Here is a 21470-nt window from a genome sequence, read left to right on the forward strand (position 1 = left end):
TATATATATATATATATATATTCCATTAGTTCTGTCCCTCTAGAGAACTCTGACTAATACACCTTGACTGTAGGACTTGTTTTGTGCTTCTGGCTTCCAGAACTGTAAGATAATGAATTTGTGCTTTTTGTGGCCATTGTGTTGGTAATTTTCTACAGTAACAATAGGAGACTTGTACAGATGCAAAGGCAACTCACATTTATGTCCTGCTCAAAGCAGGAGACTATCCTGGATTATCCGGGGACCCCAATGTAATCACAGGGTCCTTATAAGAGGGACGCAAGAGGGTCAGAGTCAGAGGAAATGTGACAACAGCAGCAGGGGGTAAAGTCAGAGAGAAAGATCTGAAGATCCCACTTTGCTGGCTTTGAAGATGGAGGAAAAGATGCAGGGAATGTCGGCAGCCTCTATAAACGGAAAAGGCAGGGAAATAATATTTTCCCTAGAAACTGCACAAGGAATACAACCTGTGGACACCTGGATTCTATGCTTTCTGACCTCCAGAACAGTAAGATAATACATTTTTATTGTTCTAAGCCACTTAGTTTGTGATAATTTGTTATAGCAACAATAGGAAACAGATCTATTAATTGTTGAGCAGAGAATTCTCTAAATTTGCTTGATAAATATATTCAAATATGAATATGGTTCATTTTAACATTAAAATATTGTTAAAAACCAACCCAAGCTTATTCCATTACAATCCTCCTACAAAAACATTGTTAATGTTTGTATCTTTCTCAGTTTGGATAGTTGGTGTGCGGCTGGCGAAGAGCTCAGTAACATGTGGAAGTGGCAGCTCTGCTGTCCTGGTGCTGACTTGATGCTGCATGATTCGTTGTCTTGTCTTTTCAAGTCGCTTGTCTATTTTGAGGTGGTTTATTTGGTTAAACTCAGGTACTATGATTCATAAATCTACCTAACCAGATACAGGAAAGGCACAAAACATCAGAGTATGCTGGCAAGGAGAGCAGGGGCGACTCTCAAACCTTCCTTTGGGACACTGCTGGAGGTCCCCTGGCCTGGGTGACAGGATGGGGACAGAGAATGACAGGGTAGTACAAATTTGTTATCCCTGCCATACAAAAGGCATTTTAAAAAATTCTGGCCTCTCAAAATTGACCTACAGCAATCTGGAGAGAAGAACTTGCTTCTGATGTAATATTTTCGAGTAGTCTCTAAAGAGCTTTTCCGTGTTTGAAAATTCTCGTATGGGAACATTTATCAGAACCGGTCCAAGGTGCTGTCAGAATCTCCATTTCAGCGCACATGAAAAGGAAGAAATTGTGAACAGGTAAAAGCTGGTTAGGCAAATACTGTTTAAGTGCCTAGTAAGAGCATTGGAAAGTGGGGCTCCTTTCCATGGAGTGATGAAATCTAAGAAAGAGGTGCAAAATTTTATAAAACCAAATCACTGATTAGTAACTTCAGAGGGGTGGCCTTTGCAGAGGGGTTCTTTACCAAGTCTGAATGCACAAAGGACATGACTATCAGAGCACCTTTCAGCAAAGTGAGGACTTTGAGGAGGCTCAGAGACAGAATGTGAGATGTTATTTGTATGAGGTTCCAGGCTTTTCCATGGGCTGCAGTCTTTGTTGCCTTCCTTTCCATGGTGTAGGTTCAATGTCCTACCCTCCAACTGAGCAATCTGTCAGGCCAACTTCCACAGCTCCCTTAGGACTCAGTTTACTTTTTCCTTCCATAGAGTCTACTCTGCAAACTTCAGCACCCAAAGAGAAGTCCCTCGTAGCTGCAAAGACAGCATTTGCATTTGCTCTATTATAATACATTTGTTAGATAGACATACCCATTACCTTACCCAGATGGTGACCTGCTGAAGGGGAAGGACTGCATCTTTTCAACCTTGCAATCTTTGTGCTTAGTATAAGACATAGCTCATTATAGGCAGTCACAAAATCTTGGTTGAATAAATCAACCATAAGCAGTCTTTTTATAGCAAAGGCTTCTCCCTGCCTCACCTCATCTCCTTCCTTTCCTCCTTCTTCTTCTTTGATTGTAGTCAGTATTCACTCACTGGACATCCTGGAACTTCAGTGATCACTGGTAGAGGAAGGGGCAACAAATTCAAATGGAGAGTTATTGCATGGGAACCTCTACCTTCTCTTTTCCTCCTGCCTCCCCTGCCCCAGGCAGGCAGAGAGCATCTTCACAAGACTCCTACATGCAGAGTCTCCAGCTATAGCTCTCATTCACATCCATCCTCTTTGGCCAAATCCCAGAGTTCTGGGATTCTTCTGGATTCACTCTCTAAAAATACCTAAGTCCTCATGCTAGTTTCCTAGGAATGTTGTAAGAAATTACCAAAAGCTGGGTGGCTTAAAACAACATATCTTTATTCTTTCCTGCCAGAAGTCTGAAATCAAGGTGTCATCAGGGCCATGCTCTCTCTGAAGGGTCTAGGGGAGAAACTGTTCCCTGGCTTTCTTTTGGCTTCTAGGATTGCCAGCAATCCTCAGTGTTCCTTGGCTTGCAGCTGCATCGCTTCCCTGTCTGCCTCCATCTTCACATGACTTTCTCCCTGAGTGTCTCTGTGCTTCTGTCTCTTCTCTTCTTGTAAGGACACTAGTCATATTGCATGAAAGGCCCTCCTTACGCCAGTATGATGTCTTCTTAATTTACATCTTAAAAATATCTGCAAAGACCCTATTTCCAAATAAGGTCACATTCATAGGTTCCAAGGGTTAAGATGCAACATACCTTTTTGGGGAACACAGTTCAACCCAAAACAGCCCCTTTGTCTAGGGATTTGTCTTTGTCCTCAGCTTGCTCAGCTGGGGACGGCCTTTGAGATGTTACCTGCCCCCTGTGACTGTACCAGTCAGCCTTGGGTCAGACAAACTCAGGGAAAGGGAAGCCTATGATAGGAATACACATCTAAAAAAATAAGTCATTAACATCCCAGGACAGGAGCCTAGCAGGGTCTGTCCTCGTGCATGCTGGAGCTGGAAGGAAATTACTGATTTCAGGAGGTCCTGGGGACTTCAGCAGTCATAGATGTGGAAATACATTCTTATGCTCTTCCCTTAACCTGAATTCATTGATTTCAGTTCTGCTCCCGGTCTCCCCTCCCCGGCTCCAACTGCAGCTTGTTCTGGACTTGGCTTTTCCAGGCCCGATTCTGCCTCATGACCCTTCAGCTTTATGGTCCCCCATGAACTGACCCATTCTCGTCATGTTACTTAGTTGGCATGCTGTTATGGACTGAATGTGTCCCTCCAAAATTCGTATACTGAAGCCCTAACCCCCAATATGATGGCATTTGGAAGTGGAGTCTTTAGGTTTAGATGAGGTAATGAAGGGAAGGCCCTAAGAAGGGCTTGATTAGAGCTCTTATAAGAAGAGTTAGAGAGATCGAAGCACGTACTCTTGTTCTTTCTTCCTTCCTCTCTTTCTCTAGACCATACTGGGACGTGGCAGGAAGGTGGCCATCCATCTGCAAGCCAGGAGGAATGCCCTCATGAAGAATTGAATCTGTTGGCACTTTGATGTCAGACTTCAGGCCTCTAGATGATGGGAAAACAAGTATCTGTTGTTTAAACCGCCCAGAGCCTGGCATTTCATTACAGTAGCCGGGCTGACTAAGACACATGGCTGTGGAGAGATTTGGAGTGGCTTGGGTCCCCTGTCCGAGGCAGGCTCCAGGCCAGGCCTTGTGAGGGTCAGGCCTGGGATGCTGGTTCTGTGGTTTCTCCTGGTTCAGGGTTGGACATAAATGTGTGTTTGTGTCCAGGAGTGGTGATCTAACCCCAAGTCCCCCATCTGTAATGGTGGCGTTTGAAACTTGACTCCTGGCCACTGAGACTTCTTGAGGCTTCTCCAAACAGAGCAAAGAGACTGTCCTTCGTTCTTCTAGGATGAAGGGCTCACCAGATTGGGAACAGGAAACTTAGAGAAATTCTCAACATCCTTACAGGCAACTCTTGCAATTGTATATGGCACTGCGTGCTGGTTGAGAGAGGCTTGTAGTGTTTGTTCTCAGGACACTCACTGCAGCACTGTCCCCACATATGAAACCTGGAGAGCGGGGATTTAAGCTTGTTTGTTTGCTTTTAAGCTGCTGAGGCACACATTGTTTCATAATGAGTAGAGGCCGCCAACATATGGCTCATGGATTTCCTTTGCTGAACCCATTCCAACTCAGAGATGTAAGAGGCCTCGTCAAGTGTAAAGAAACCCATTGCCGCATATAACTGAAGCTTTAAGTACCACTCAGGCCTGGTTTCAACTCTGGCAATAAAATAAAAATCTTTCTCACTTTTTCACAGATTGGGTCTCCCTGGTATATTTCAAATTAGCACAGTTAGCTGAACCCTCTAATGTTTCTGGATATGAAATGGATAGGGGTACTTCAGCCTCAGCAGCTCAATAGCATCCTGCTTGCCATCACTGGATCACAGCTATGGAAGTGTTTCAGTTTCCCCGGCTGCACGAGAAAGCGTGATAACTACTGGATGTGGGAATATAAGTCCCACCTATTTGAGAGGTAAAACTGATGAAGACATAACATACAGGTCTGTATGTTTTCCGAAGTCGTTGATAGGAAAGAACTTGTTTACTCAAATCTTCTAATCTGCCCATTTTAAAGAAAGCTGTGTGCAGCACAGTTGACATGTCTTCCAGGTTCCAAAACCAACAGAACTGAGAGTTTCGGGTTACCAGAGAGAAGTCAAACATCCAGCATTTAATGAAAGTGTGTGTGGACTCAGAAAATGGTAAAGGGTGAAAGGGCAAAAACAAGACCTCATGGTAATGACATCACCTCCTAGGGAGACTGCTGGGTTTTCCCAGGGACACGAAAAAGTAGTAAAGTAATAGTGCAGTCGTGTTGGGGAGATAAGATGTAACTCAGGGGAAAACCAAACAGCAGTAAAGTGTTTGAGTGACATTTTAATAGAGAGCAATGGAAGAGCTATTTCATGGGGATCCTGGGCTAATTGCCAAGGCCATCCCATCAGCAGTAATTGCTCTGCACTGGAAGGGGATAGCCATTACTTCAGGCTGTGAGGGTCAGTGTATGTAGGGCTTGACCAAGGGGGTGAGTTGGAGGTTGACGCAGGCAGGGGAGGGGTCTTTCCTGGCAGGTTAAATGGTGTGGGCAGAGGGCACAGAAGGGAAATGAATGTGTTCAGGAGAAGCAGAAATTATATGGTAAAGTTCGGAAAAGCTCAGGCACTTGGGCTTCATATTTTACAAATACTCTGAGAGAAATAGGAGGAAAAAAATCAATTCTAAAAGTCTGAATTGTGTAATAACTGCTGACAATTTTGGCTCTTTTACTGCAGACATGTTTAAATGCATGTTTTATTGTAAAACTTAAAATAAAATATTGTGTATATATGCTGAAATAAAACTATTAAAAACATCAGAATTTCAAAGGCCAATTCTTGTACCATTTCTCTGATAGGTCTTTTTGTATCAGGTCTTTAAAAAAAAAAAAAACCACAGAAGAAAATTTTGCCTTGTCCAAAGTGGTTTGAAATATCTCACATGGGAAGGTTTCTCAATGAGAAAACAATTATGTAATTACACTCATGTTTGTCTCATTTCTGTACACTTCAACTTACTAGAATTAAAGCTTCTTGCTGAAGGAACTTCCCAGAAACCTCCACAATTTTAAAACAGAACTTTGGAGTGGTACCTTCAGTTGGGAAAGCTGATGGCTTTAGACGTAGGGCTTTGTGTTGGTTTGTGAAGTGTCAATGGGAGGGGAGCTTGACTGCATTTTAGTCACCCATGTATAACTGGGTTCTAGTAGACAGACCTCCTACAAGTCCACAATCTACGGAACCTGCTTGTCACCCATACCCTAAGTCACTGTTCTTCCCTCAGGTGACTTTGCAAGTGGTTCACACACAGCTTGCCAGCACATGAAGGGAGGAATACAAATGGCCCCTCTGGGTGACTGCAACTGCCCTCTCGGCGTCCCCCAGCACTTCTGACCATGCTGGAGTGACACAGAGATGACACAGTGGTGTTCAGCTATATTCAGAAAGCATTTAGGCAATTTTCCCAAAAGCTGAGCCTGGTCAGCTTCAGAACTCTGCCCTCGTCCTGCCCTTTTAGGAGGGCACAGATCACTGGTTTTTACAAAGCCCATTGACATGTAAGCCCACACCCAGAAGTTCATATCTGACTGCTGAATGTGCCCCATTGTGACTTTGTATATGTCTTTGCTGCCAGTGGCTATTCTGTAAAAGGCCTGTTTGTATAAGCTGGTGGAAAGGGTTTAAGTGTGACAGAGTTGCTGGGTTCTGGGGAAGCGAGGATGGAAAAGCAACGTTTTCTAGGGCCCAACCAGAAGAGCCTGGAGACTTGACAATCAGGTGTTTGTGGAGAAGATAGGAAGAGGTGAGCAGGCATAGCAAGAGACAGACAACGGAGAAGGGAGGGCTGACAGATGGAAGTGTGCGTTCCTGGAGGCCCCACATTTGGAGATGGGGGTGAAGAGGGAGGGGAGGAGGACAGGAGTCAGGCGGAGAGACCCACTCAGGTGCTTCTATGGAGCTGGGGTCATTCACGTGCACGTGCCTTTCTAGAGTCTCCCCTTCCTCTCCCATAGGACCCCAGTGCCCTGTGCTTCAGTGTGTGAACCATGGCTTTTTTTTTCTGTATTCTGATGCTTTGACATCCGGAGCCTTGAGTCCCTGGAGAGACTGCCCCTTTCAGGGTTAGCCAATTCTTAGAGCTAGTAAACAACTTGCCCAAGGGCACAATTTTCTTACTTTTTTTTTTTTTTTTTTATTATACTTTAAGTTCTAGGTACATGTGCATCAGAGAAATGCAAATCAAAACCACAATGAGATACCATCTCACACCAGTTAGAATGACTATCATTAAAAAGTCAGGAAACAACAGGTGCTGGAGAGGATGTGGAGAAATAGGAACACCTTTACACTGTTGGTGGGACTGTAAACTAGTTCAACCATTGGGGAAGACAGTGTGGCAATTCCTCAAGGATCTAGAACTAGAAATAGCATTTGACCCAGTCGCCCCATACTGGGTATATACCCAAAGGATTATAAATCATGCTGCTGTAAAGACACATGCACATGTATGTTTATTGTGGCACTATTCACTATTTTCAAATACAAACCAACCAACCTAGAGTCCACACTCCAACCACCTTCTCTGCTGGGCTCTCATACTCTGAGTCACTACCCATCTGCCCTAATCCCCCCCAGGTCCAGGTACTAGACAACTTTTCCCAGAGCCCACTGAAATAATTCAAGCCATCCGATCCTAACTAGCTTACCCCGTCTTGCCTGTTCCTTCCTACAGAAACCACAGTCGAGACTCTTGCCTGTAGTTTCTCTGCTCCCTCTGCCTCCTGATGGTCCCTGGTTCATCCCCGTATGGCCCTCATGGTGCTGTGTCCCCTCCTTTGGGGAACTGTGAGTAACAAACTATCTTTTTAACGGCTATTGTCTCTCTATCTGTTGGCCTCACCATGCCTAAAGAGTAACAAAGCCTGTTAAAACATTCAGTTCCAGAAAAATCTCATGAGCCAGTGCCCTGCCCCAGTCATGTCCTCATACTCCTAGGTCACCCCTCTGACTGTTCTCCTCTCTCTCTTCATATTAGAGATATTGTCTGGGTGATAAGTAAGTCATTAGACAAAATAAAAGTAAAACCTTAGTTACCAGGTCACAAAAGAGCCCAATATTGTCTTAAAATTATGTATTTAAGGCTACAGTGAAAGCTGAAGAATTGATTTTCTTAGATGTCCAATATTTGGCTTGGGAGCAGAAAGGAGGTGAAATTAACAAGGAGATTGGAGATCCATTGACCTGGAGAGATCCAGGCCACAAACGGGCTGGGCTTGGGTGGCCATCCTGAGAGAGGCAAGGACAAGAAAAGTCTAAGATTTATTGAATGATTACTGTGTGACAGGACTGTTCCAAGGACTTTACAATGTATTTTATCCTCCAACAAAACTTTGAGGAAAGTACTGTTATTCCCATTTTAAATATAGGAATGGGGCTGGGCACGGTGGCTCAAGCCTGTAATCCCAGCACTTTGGGAGGCTGAGGTAGGTGGATCACGAGGTCAGGAATTCGACACCAGCCCGACCAACATGGTGAAGCCCCGTCTCCACTAAAAATACAAAAATTAGCTGGGTGTGATGGTTTGCACATGTAATCCCAGCTACTCAGGAGGTTGAGGCAGAAGAATCACTTGAACCTGGGAGGCAAAGGTTGCAGTGAGTCAAGATCATGCCATTGCACTCCAGCCTGGGTGACAGAGTGAGACTAGGTCTCAGGTCCCCTCAAAAAAAAAAAAAAAAAAAAAAAAAAATATATATATATATACACACACACACACACACACACACACACACACATATATACACACACACATATATATACATGTGTATATATATACACACACACACACACACATATATATGGAGACTGAGGCATAGAGATGTTGAGTAACTTGCCTAAGCTCACATAGCTAGCTAAGTGGCAGAGATAATCTTGAAATCCAAGCAGTGTGACTTCAGGGCCTGTGCTCAACCACTACCCTATCTAGTATGGTAGAAATAGCCAGACAGACCCATACAGACACTTTGGTTCTACCAATTTTCAGTTGTGTGAATTTGGGTTAGTAACCTGACCATTTATGATATAAGGGTCTACCTGTAATATAAGGGTGATAATACTTACCCATTTTCTCCATCTGTAAGTATGACAATACTTATCCAATAGGATTATTTTGAGGATTAGGTAAGATAATTACGAAAACTGAGCACCATGTCTGCTGCATAAGTGAGTGGTAGATAAATACCAGTGTCCCTTTTTATTCCTAAGCAAGACATAGTTGGCCATTGTATTATTACTGTACACTGGTGAACCCATAGCTGCCCATACCTGGATTATTCTACATGGGCAGAGTCAAAAAACTGGAAAATGTGTTATTAGAAAAATTTTACTTCTAAGGTGGGGTGCAGGCAGGCAAGGATGACATTCAGCCAGTATGCTCTGTATGCTCACGTCAGTTGTTAAAATATGGAAATAGGTCCACGTGGGTTGGTAATTTAATGTTGTCCTCAGCCTTTTCCAGGGACCCCTGTCACTCCAAGCATCCAGTTTTCTCTGCAGGCACACCTGGCCCAGGCCAAGCCTCCAGGATGCAGCTTGCAGAGCCCTGGCTGGTGCCCATCCTGGTCCATCGGTGCCTGTGCTGTCCTGGTTGTTAAATGCTCAGATCACCACTGCAGGCAACAGCAGCAGAAGAGCTACATTGCAGCCCTCAGGCCTTGCTGAAGACCCCAGATCCTTGGGTGTAGGCCAGCAAAAGCAAGAAGCATATGCTGGGCAGTCTGCCATCCTTTTACGTGCTTAGGGATCAAAGAGAGAAAGCAAGCAAGCTAGGTTTTCCTGCTTCCTTTCTTCCCCTCTCCTCATCCTCACCTTCAAAAAGTGACCTCTTCAGAGGCAGACTAACATTTCTAGACCCTTAGCAAAAATGAAAATGTCTATGTTTATGAAATTAATATTCCAAAGTGGATCTACGCCACATTAATTTGACCTGAGAGATAAAAATCACCTCTTGGGCTCAAGTCAAATTTCATGTGGGCTCTGAACCATAAATGTCTTGCAATTACAAGGGCCACTTCTTGAAAACACGCTACCACAAAGTCCATCTGCACTGGGACTCCCCCCTGCCCACCCACCCATTCCCATTTACTATCAGTCTGGATACAATTGGCTTTGATTGTATCTTTTGAAAACATAACTGTAGTTTCCTGTGAGCTGAGCCATACAGCCAGGAGGCATCTTAACAATCACATTTGAGCTGTCACAGTGGAGCATGGTTAGGTTACTTTGGAGTTTGAGCCAAGACTTTATCCACTTTGCTACAGGCATTTGGGAGAAGACTTCTGAGATTTGGCAAACTAAGCTAAGGATTGTTTATGAACCATATTTATCACACCACTTTCAGAGAGAAACACCTGAATCATATTTCCTTTTATATGTAAAAACTGGACAGCTAGCCAAGTAATTCTTCAAGCATAATCTTGGGCTGCTTTCTCTAAAATCCTATAATGTATCCCACTTTACAGATGAAGAAAATGACATTTAGAGACATTGATTTCCTTGCTCAGTGATGGAGTGTAAATAAAATCTTTCTGTGTAATATTCTGCCCTTAAATTGCTTAGAACTGAGGAACAAAGATCAATCAGATAATATTTCCTAGGAAGTAAAATCCTTTAAATTTATTTTGACTTTGTTTTAAAGAGAAGTTTGATTAACTCATATCCACCTTCTTAATACATTGAAAATCTAAGAAATGAGGATGGTAAGTTTGTATGTGAAGGCTTTTTATTTTCCTATATTGCAAGAACTAGGAAGGGGCTTAGCGATTAGCTAGTCCAATTTTCCCCAAAGTATATGTCTTAAGGTGTTGGTAGATGTTATGCATTAAAAGAATTTCATGATCAGATAAAGTTCAGAACAGTCACTTATACAATTAAACAGGTGTGTTTACTGTAGGACTATCAGCAACTTCTTTCTCTTCTTTCTTTTTTTTTCTTTCTTTCTTTCTTTTTTTCTTTCTTTCGTCTTTCTGTCTCTCTCACTCTCTCTCTGTCTTTTTTTTCTTTTTCCTTGACCGAGTTTTGCTCTGTTGCTCAGGCTGGAGTGAAGTGGTAAGATCTTGGCTCATTGCAACCTCTGTCCCCTGGGTTCAAGTGATTCTCCTGCCTGAGCCTCCCGGGTAGCTGGGATTATAGGCGCCCACCACCACACCTGGCTAATTTTTGTATTTTTAGTAGTGACGGGGTTTCGCCATGTTGGCCAGGCTGGTCTTGAACTCCTGACCTCAGGTGATCCGCCTGCCTCGGCCTCCCAAAGTGTTGGGATTACAGGCGTGAGCCACCACGCTCTGCCTAACAGACTGACATGTTTGGGACTAGGAATATGCTGCTAAATGCTTAACAACCAGTTCTCTAGAGAAAAAACCCTGCTTTTGCAGTAGCTGCTGGTTTCTGTGGTGTAAATATTCCCACTACAGCCAATACCCAGCTACCAACATATCGATAATTGTGAAGTTGGGGAGAGATACATAGCAGCACACATTGCCCAGCACTTCTACGAGACAGTGCAATAGACATAAATAAGAGCACACTTAACAGTAAAAAGTGGTAAATTAATTTAGGAAGTATTGTGTTCGGTAATCATTGCCTTTTAAATAGAGTTTATTTAATTGGAAGTTTATGCAGTTGAATTTTTAATAATGACTTTGTTTAACAATTGGCTCACAGACTTCCTAGACATTTAACAATTGACTTTTGCAAGCTGGAGCAAGTCGGTTCCAGCACACCACTGCTTATGGTCCCCAAAAGGATTGGGTGGGTGGGAGTAGATCATGTGGTGCTCCACAAAATTATTTCATCCAAGACCCTTCCTTCAGGTAGTATTTTATAGGATTTGTGTTCTGTAGAGAACACTTCAGAAAGTGCTGATCTTGTCCAACTTTGTCAATTTTTTCCCCCCTAATTTTTCTTCATTTTCAAAGCTCCCATGGTTTCCTGACTACTCACTGGGAGCTTAACATACCACACTTCCATGGAATTCAATTCAATAAATATTTATTGGGCTCCTGTTATGCACAAAACATTATGTGAGTACTCCAGAGAATTCTACATTACTAAGACTTAGTTCCTGTCCTTGGGGGGCAAACTGTAGGACACAGACACAAAGAACCACAGTGGGAAGCAGCATACGCCGAGTGCCCCTAGAGCGGTACAAGCCATAACTTTGAGAGGTTGAGGAAAACGAAATCACATCCAGCTGGAGATGTTACGATGGGAGACACTCAAGTCCAAATAGGGCCTGAGATTTAGCAGTGCCTCTTGCCTGGGACTGGAAGAGGCACAGGTAGACAGAGGAGCCGACGTGTGGTCCGCTTGTTCAAAGTCTGTGTACTCACTCATTTACCGCTTCATTCAGCAGGCAACGATTGGGAGGTTCTGGGGCGAGGCCAGTAAAACCTACCTTTTTAAAACTTTGCATGTTTTCATTACCAGCTACGCTGAGCATCTGTTCACATACTAGTTAGCTATTTGGGTTTTCTCTTCTGATGAATTGCTTGTTTGGATCTTTTGTCCGTGTTTGACAGGCTTTCCTTTTTCCTCCCTTGTCAGTTTGCAGGGGTTTCTTGTATATTCTTATGTGTAAGTTGTAGATATTTAAAATGTTTTCTCCCAGTCTATCACCCACGTGTTTAATTTGTCTCTATTGTCTTCCGGCGGCAATGTAGTACAGTGGTTAAATCCGAGGACTCTCTTTTCAGCTCCTAAATTACTGATGTGACCTTGGACAAGCTATTTAACCAACTTGTGCCCAACTCCTCACCTCTACGATACAGTAATGACAGCTTCTACTTCTTATGGGCGTTAGGAAGATTAGGTTAATCAATACACCTTAACAACTTTGCTTAGTAAATATTAAGCTTTATTTGTTGACCCCAAATCTTTACTTTTGATTTCGTTGAATCCGTCAGTTTTTACTTTTCTGGTTTATGTTTTGGGGATTTTCAAAAAATCCCCAACATTTTCTTCTATTAATTTTGTATTTTATTTTGCGTTTCTTTATTTATTTTTTGTCTTGAGACAAGGTCTTGCTCTGTCACTCAGGCTAGAGTGCAGTGGTGTGATCATGGTTCACTGCAGCCTCAAACTCTGGGCTCAAGCAATCCTTCCACCTCAGCCTCCTGAGTAGCTGGGATTACAAGGCACACGACACCATGCCCCTAATAATTTTTAAATTTTTTGTAGAGATAGGATCTTACTATGTTGCTCAGGTTGGTCTCAAACTCTGGGGCATAAGTGATCTTCCTGCCTCAGTCTCCCAAAATGCTGGGATTACAGGCATGAGCCACTGTGCTCAGACCATTTATCCTTTAATGGTGTGAGGTAAGCCTCTAAATTTATTATTTTTCATGTAATAAGCCAATGCCTTTTCTAAATAATTCCTCTTTTTGCAAGCAATATATCTTATGGTTTCTTTTACTTTTAAATTCTATTTTCTCCAATGTTAGTATTAGATTAAATATATTACATGTTAATATTAAAACTGCTGTCTCATCTTTCTTTGATCCGTATTTGACTAGTTTATTCTTTTTCCATCACTTCAAACTTTCTATATTTTAAAAAACATGTATCTTGGAAGTAATATTAATTATGAATAAGCTATTACTAATACTAATAATCAATTATAAATGCTAAAAGTCTCTGCCTTTTGATCTGTTTTAACTCTTTGACATTTTAATAATTACATTATGTATAACACGATATATAATGGTATATAATAATCATCATATTAGAATGTATAATAAATATTTCTGCCATCTGATTTCATGTTTTCCATTTACCATGGCTTCTTTTAGTTTATTCTTTCCTACTTTCCACTAGCCATATCAAATTTTCTTTTGCTTGTTTGTAAGTTGTACCTTCTAGATTAACTTCATGAGATTATCTCAGTGTTATCTATTAAACAAGTATTATAAAATTCCCCTCTGAAACTTTATTAAAGTAAAATATTAAATTGGCTTTAATGAAAGTAAAACTTTGTTCAATTTCTCTCACAAATATATGCAAATTAAAACCACAATCAAATATAATTTTTTAACCTCAAAAATTGATAACATTGAAAAGTTTGACAATACCCAGGGACGGGGAAGGTGCCTGGAAAGAGCCGCTCTTGGTGGGGCATGAAATGGTGCAAACATTTTGGAGGTAATTTGACAAATATCTGTTAGAATTTAAAATGCACACACTCTTTGATCCATCATTTCTACCTCCGGGAATGCATCCAATGGATAAGGACTTTTATTGTAACATTTTTTGTTGTAGTAAAAATCCATACTCTTTTCAATCTTCTGTACTATTTGAATTTCTTACTATGAACATGTATCACTTTTATCATTAAAACATACTATATAAAATTACACATATGATTTATATAGTGCCTTTGTATATATATTTATAATTTTTATATGGTACATATATAGGTGTTTATATATACTTGGAAAGGAGAGAAATGTAAAGATCTCACAAAGCCAAAGATGTCAAAAATCTGGGAACCTCTAACCTAATGTATCACTTTAATCATTTTCTAAATAATATTGTATCTCAACGAAATAAAAATGGGGTTTTCTCTACTCTTATATCATCCTTCATCTGATTTTCAAAAAATTCAATGTATAGTTTTTCTCATTTATTTCTACAAGTGGATTAGCTAAGCTAGGAAGAAGTTAAAATAGCTTGACTAACTTCCCACAGTGAGTTAATGCAGCTTTAGGCAGAGCTCTGAGCTCTGGCTACCACCACCTCCGGGAGGTGCACTCATCTAAGAGAAACATCACCAACGTAACAGTGACTTTCATTTGTCAGTCATTGCTCAGTGCTTTGTATATCTGTACAAGGAGGAATAAAGTCTATCAGGAATTTACCAATAAATTTCATTTATTTTTAATTTAATAGACTGTCTCAGTCCATTTTTGTGTGGCTACAACAAAGTACCTGAGACTGGGTAATTGATAAATAACAGAAGTTTATTTTTCATGGTTCTGGAGGCTGAGAGTCCAAGATCAAGAAGCCAGTAGAACTGGTGTTTGGTGAGGGCTGCTGTCTGCTTTCAAGATGGCGCCTTGTTGCGACATCCACCCTAGAGGAGTAAAGCAATGTCCTTACGTGGAGGAAGAGATAGGAAGGCAAGAGGGTGCTCCCTTCATTCCTGAGCCCTTTTATAAGGTGCTAATGCCATAAATGACTTAATCACCTCCCAAAGGCCACACCTCTTAATATCAGCACAATGGGGATTAAGTGTGAACATGGATTTTGGTGGGGAAATGAAGATTCAAACTATAGTGTGGACCATTCAAACTGGCCAGTCATCTACATGGCTTGGTAATCAATGAAACTTGACAATTTTACTGGCTTTCTATTAGAAAGAATTGCATAATTTCCATGAAATTTTAATTTTGCATTGCATTCTTGAAACAGCCCTAGAAGCCTCAGAATGAAAGTAATGGGAAGCATGGGTTTGGAATAGACAGACCTGTTGAAGCCATGTTCCTGAGGTCTGGAAGCAAGGATTTGGTGATGGAATTTGCAGACTCAAGAGGGCTTCAGAACAGGGAGTCTAGGCAGCCCCCACTTCCAGCTTTGATTTATGTTCTGTTCAAACGAAACATCTTGCTTCCCGAATGACACTTTGGCTTAATTTCACCAGAGTAGCAATTCTTAATTCAAAGCCGTCAAGAAGAATTTGCTCAGTGGTCAAACAGCATTTTTCTACTTGGAAACCATGAAGGTCCACTGTTGCACAATATTCTTGAGCAAACAAGGTAAAGGTGTCTGCAGGAAAGAGGAAGACCAGTAAATGTACCAGACTAGGCTGGGGTCAGAAAAATTCAGTCACTTTACAACTGCCATTCCAGTCTAGTCCCAGGGTGGCAGATTTAATTTTGGTTAATTCTCAACTTTTCAGGAATATATTATTCACTACTTCCTCTATGCTTCCAAAGCATTTAGTCCATATTTTCATTAATGTATTAGCCACATTCTGTCTTGTTAATAATTTATTCACCTATTTCCACAAATAGACTTTAAGCCCTTCAGGGTAGAGACTGTGTCTTCATCTTCATATTTTTCAAAGCCAAATGGAATGCCTGGCACATATTAGGTACTATATATTTCTTAACAAATAAAAGTATAAACCAGTGACTGAAGTCTACTTATATTCTGATCATGCAGTTACAAGATACTTTAAAAGAATAAATGTAACATTCACCAATACAAAGATTCAAAACAGGGGTGTGATACAGTATTAGAAGACAAGATAAAGCAAGGGGCTCTTTTTTGGCTTGAAAAGAAAAATCTAATTTAAATCAAATCTAAATCATTATCTTTAGATTTGAACAAATTAAGTGCAATTTTTATTCTGATTATTCATTACCTGAACTCCTGACCACCTGGGTGACTGGAATGTCAAAGGTTACAGGTCAATTTAAATCCTTTTTGTTCACAAAACTTTCCTTTATGAGGAAATCATTTGAATCACTACCCACCTTGAATCATTAACCCTAATAATTTGTTGACTAAATGTAAATTTTTTTTTTTTTTTTTTTTTTTTTTTAGTTTGGTTTTTTTTTTTCAGCCAGGCTGGAGTATAATAGCACCAACACAACTCACTGCAGCCTCAACTTCCTGGGCTGAAGCGATCCTCCCACCTCAGCCTCCGAAGTAGCTGGGACTTCAGGTGCACACCATCACACCTGGCCACTACTTTAATTTTTCATAGAGACAGGGTCTCACTATGTTGCCTAGGCTGGTTTTGAACTTCTGAGCTCAAGTGATCCTGCCACCCTGGCCTCCCAAAGTGCTGGGATTACAACCATGAGCCACCACACCCAGCCTGAATGTACATTTCTTATTTCAAATTACTTTAATGAACAAAATAATGCCAATTATAATATATCCCTAAATTTCAGCTACTCCCACTACTTATCTATATAATGGCAACTTAGAAGGAGAATTTATATACTCATAGCATATTCACAGGCCTCTGTGTTGAAAGGAACTTGTATTTCAAGTGAGAGGAAAAATATCTTTTTTCAAGCCAGTAGGGAGGAATTAATTTAAATTAATGGGATTTTAGGAATGGATCTTTAGACAATTGGTTGTAATTGGTCAAAATTTTAGAGTTGGTCAAAATTTTAGAGTTGGAAGTAATTAGATCATAACTTTTAACAGAGAAAACCTCCGGGCTAGATGAGTAGTGCTCCTTACTCTGAGATTCAGTATCAGCATTTGCACTGCTTACTCATCAAGGAGATTTGAGGATGGGAGCAAGCACAGAAGACAGTAAGAGACACCTGCCACACAGCATCTCACAAAAGATCAAAGTTAGGACTCAGGAGAAATAGATGAAATCAAGATCATGATCAATAAGGTCAGGTACTTTGGTTTCTTAGATGTAATGATGGCATTTATGAGAAAAGACTAATATGCACCTAAAGGAGAGAAGAGTGGGGCCTGGGAAATGATGCAGAGAAAAGGGTACCTGGTTCTAGGGATCAGCGGACTGTCCCTCATCCTCAAAGTTAGGGTTGGTTTGAAAAATAAGAGAAGCACTTTGAGTGGTAATCCTTGAATTCCCAGGGGAGACCAAGGACTCTACCCAACATGAGAGGAAGCTTTGTGATATAACTGGCACTTTGACATTCCCACTACGAGGCAATTCTGTTTTGTTAAGAGCTGGTCATTTTCTGGACGGGAACATCAAGCTGCCTGTCTTTCTAGATTTTGCCTGCCAAAGGACTGCCATCTCATGAGCAAGAACATTTCTCCTACACTGAGACTCTGCTAAGCTTAGGGCTCTCCAGGTATCTAGATGGGTGGAAGGGGAGAGATGAGCTTCTGGAACTGTTCCTAGCTAGCGAGACAGAGCAGGGGCCCCTCTTGAGGACGGGGAGCCACCACACCCCCCAACAAGAATGGAATTAAAGGAAAATCTTGAGTTCCTTCAAAGGAAGTTGCAGGCACCTAGCTAGCCCTGAGAAGAAAATGAGCAACTTGATAAGCAAGAAGGTAATAGTAGCTTAAACAGTATCCAAGGAAGTTAGAATCACGAAATGTTAGGCTCCTCTCCGAAACTAAAGATAACATCTTAACCTATGTCCCTTAGTTGTTTTTCAGAATCCTAGAACCCCCCACCCCCACCCAAATGAATCTCTTCCAGATAGGGGGGAATCAAAGACCAAACTCTTTGTTCTAATTTTCTTCCTGAGGGGCCTGGAGGAGGTCACGTCCCTGGCCCTCAACATTCTACTAATTCCAAATTTTTAGATGACGCTTTGCCTTCTTAACTAATTGGAAATCAGAAAATCTTTGAATCCACTTATAATCTATGGGCTCTTGCTTGGAGACGTCCCACCTTTTGAGGTCAAGCCAATGTATAGCATCCATGTATTGATTTATGACTTTGCCTGCAACCTCTGCCCTCTGTCTTAAAAAGCCTTTACCTATAAACCACCTGGAGGCTTGACTCTTAAGCAATAGCTGCCAATTGTCCTTGCTTAGCACCCTGCAAATCAACGCCTTCCTTTCTCCTGCTGTAAACCTCAGTGTGGATATCTCGTCTTACTGCGCCGGGCAGGTGGAGTCCAGTTTGGTTTGATAACATTAGGGGCTGGTAGAGTATGCATTCCTGTTAGAGTCACAGTAAGACCCCAGTGCTTGAGGTAACTTGGATGAGTTCCTTGCAGCTGAAGGAGTTGAACGAGAGTGTGTGTCTTTGCATGGCACCATTGCTGATGTCCAAATTATATTTGTCGATGGAAACTGAATTAAGTTTAACTGACTTCCTGCCTTTTCCTCAAGGATGGAATCTGTGAGAGAATTGTTGCGGCTGCTACTGATGATGATCAAGATATTTAAATTGAACTGCATTTTAAGGTTTTAGTCCTTTATTTCATAAGAACCACTGTGAGGTAAATAGGTAGCTACAATTGCACATTCCAGCTAAGGTAGCCTCCCAAATTCCCAGAGGTTATCTAGGCATGCAAATTAAATTTAGCTGAATGCAAATGCACTTCCCTGCTTTGTTTCAATGTCCTGCAAAAGATAAAAAAAAAAAAAAAAAAAAAAAAAAAAAAGAGAGAGAAAGACAAAGAAAAGGCCTTTAAAACATTTTCCATCTTTCTTGCTTTTCCATATCTTTCTGACTGGGGTAGTTCAAATTAGCATAACTCTAAGATACTATTTTAGATCACTTTTTCAAGTCAGTGCTCTTAAGACTGATACTGTCAAAGAGCAAAGGCTAAATCTGATATATATATATGATGCTGCAGCCCCTGTAACAGAGCCTGGAACTCACTTAATGTTTTTTTTTTGTTTGTTTGTTTGTTTTTTTTTTTAGTGTGCCTGATCTTACAGATCCAAATGCCCAGTTCAGAGTTGTTGGATTGGAAGACTGTACACTTATTCCAACGATTCTACCGTTAATCTAATCCCCTTTGGAATTCTCTTATTGGAATTCCTATCTTAGACCAAGGCATGTGGTTTGAAAGATTTATTGGTGGCAAACTTTGGTTTTGTGAGAGAATCTGCTATGTAGAAAATGCAAAAGGCATCTGGTGCCCAGTCTGGTAAATAAGTTGAGTAATCTAACTTTTTAATCTCATTCATATGTGATTAGAAATGAATGAGACTAATTTTCTGATGTGTTTCTCCATAAACTATATCTGAAAGCAATTCCAAAACAGAAAGTTCACAGATGTTTGGAAGAATGGTGGTACCACTGGATTACATGTATATCTATGTGGACAATCACCTTAAATGGAATTGCATTCCTATTATGCATATTTTTAAAAAAAACTTACAAAGTTTTGAGACTAAAAAACAAAATTCCAAGCAGTCCTTATTCCATATTCATGGGCACTGCCTGGAGTGGGCCCGACTGTTGTGATGAGTTTGAGTTTCTGGCCATTCTTGCTGGTCCTTCAAGGTAGCAGAAAGGATGGTGCTGGTACCTTGGCTTCTTGAGCCAATTATGTTTTTACTGGAATTGGAGTAACAAGCTTCTGTGCTACCTATTAACTTCCTACATGCTGAGATGAGAATAGCTTGAAGCTGTGGAAAAATGCTGATATACTTAAAATAAAGAACCAAAATAGCCATATAAACAAACCTCAGGGAATTTTAACCAAGAAATTACTGCCAAATAAATCTGCAGCCAGTCAAAATGCTGAATATTTTATTTTGAAAAGGAACTGTATTTTTAGTCTCTGCCATGCTTGTCAACACTCCACTGTAATAATAAACTAAACCATTCACTTAAAAAAAAAGATGGAAGTGACCTTTTTCACAAACTCAATTAGCCACCCCATGCATCAGTGGAGGCAGAAATGCACAAGTGACTGTTGACGATCACAAACACGAGGTTGGGGCATTTGTAGTTCATAACAAGGAATAAGAAACATCTACTGTCAGAGGGGAGTTCCACCAAAACTGTTGGTTTCTGTGGGCTCTTCCCACAAGAACAAAAGATGAGCTGAAAAATAAAAGTCAATTCTGGTCATGCTTCATGGTAGTTCAGTAATCTTTTCTTCTCTCTTTTCTTTTTGAATGTTCATTTTATTGAGCTCACTGCTGTGAGGTGAAAGGCTAAAGAAACTAATTGTAAAAACAATATGCATCCATCTTAAATAATTTGGAAAATAAGCCAATAATCAAAAAGAAAAGAAAATTACCCATTCCCCACCATTCAGAAATTATAGCTATTAACATTTTGATATATTGCCTTCTTATCTTCTTTAAATGCATTATAAGTAAAGAATTTAAAATACAATTATGAGGATGCATATGATTTTGTCTTTTTCCCTTAGTATATTATAAACATTTTCCTATGTTAGTAAATAGTCTTCAAAAGATAATTTTAAAGGCTGCATAATAGCCAACCACATACATAGAACATATGTTTGTCATTGGAATTCCTATTAATAGACATGCAGTTTCTTTTCATTTCTATTAATACATAACTATAATGAATACCTCTTTATAATGTTTTGTGTACTTGTATTAGTCTGTTTTCACACTGCTGATAAAGACATACCTGAGACTGGATACTTTATAAAAGAAAGAGGTTTAATGGACTCACATTTCCACAAGGCTGGGGAGGCCTCACGATCACGGCGGAAGATGAAGGAAAAGCAAAGGGATGTCTTACATGGGAGAAGACAAGAGAGTGTGTGAGGGGAAACTCCCCTTCATAGACCCATCAGATCTTGTGAGACTTATTTACTATCATGAGAACAGCACAAGAAAGACCCACCCTCATGATTCAATTACCTCCCACGGGGTCCTACCCATGACATGTGGGAATTATGAGAGCTACAATTGGAGGTTTGGGTGGGGACACAGCCAAACCATATCAGTACTGTTATGATTGTTTCCTTAGTATGCATTTTGAGAAGTGGAATTCCTAAGTCAAAGGATTCTGTGCAGGTTTTAGCTAGTAAGTTTCTTGTTAAAAATAAATGATACTTCTACTAATATATTGAGAACTATTGTAATAATTACCACCCTCCATTTACTTTTCTTTCAAAGATGAGCATTATCCCTTGAACCTCAGGATTATCAGTCCCATCAGTCCCATCTCTACTGGGTGCCACCATATAAAACCAAACATGATATACAGGTTCACTGAGATGGATAATTTGTCTCTCCTCTCACTGTCTGCCAGAAGGAATATGGTGGAATGTGCTAGGTGATTCAAATGTACATCCAAGAAATGTGGCAAATATGTTTGGGGTGCCTGAAAAGGTCAATCTCTATCCTTAGGTGTCTGCATAAGCTTTGCTGAACAATGGGGCTGGGCGCTTTATTTTTATAACAGGTAGATCAGGGATATCTGACTCTACCTAAAGCAGCCAGATA

Source organism: Rhinopithecus bieti, unplaced genomic scaffold (assembly GCF_001698545.2).
Source record: "Rhinopithecus bieti isolate Rb0 unplaced genomic scaffold, ASM169854v2 scaffold_13747, whole genome shotgun sequence".
NCBI lineage: Eukaryota > Metazoa > Chordata > Mammalia > Primates > Cercopithecidae > Rhinopithecus > Rhinopithecus bieti.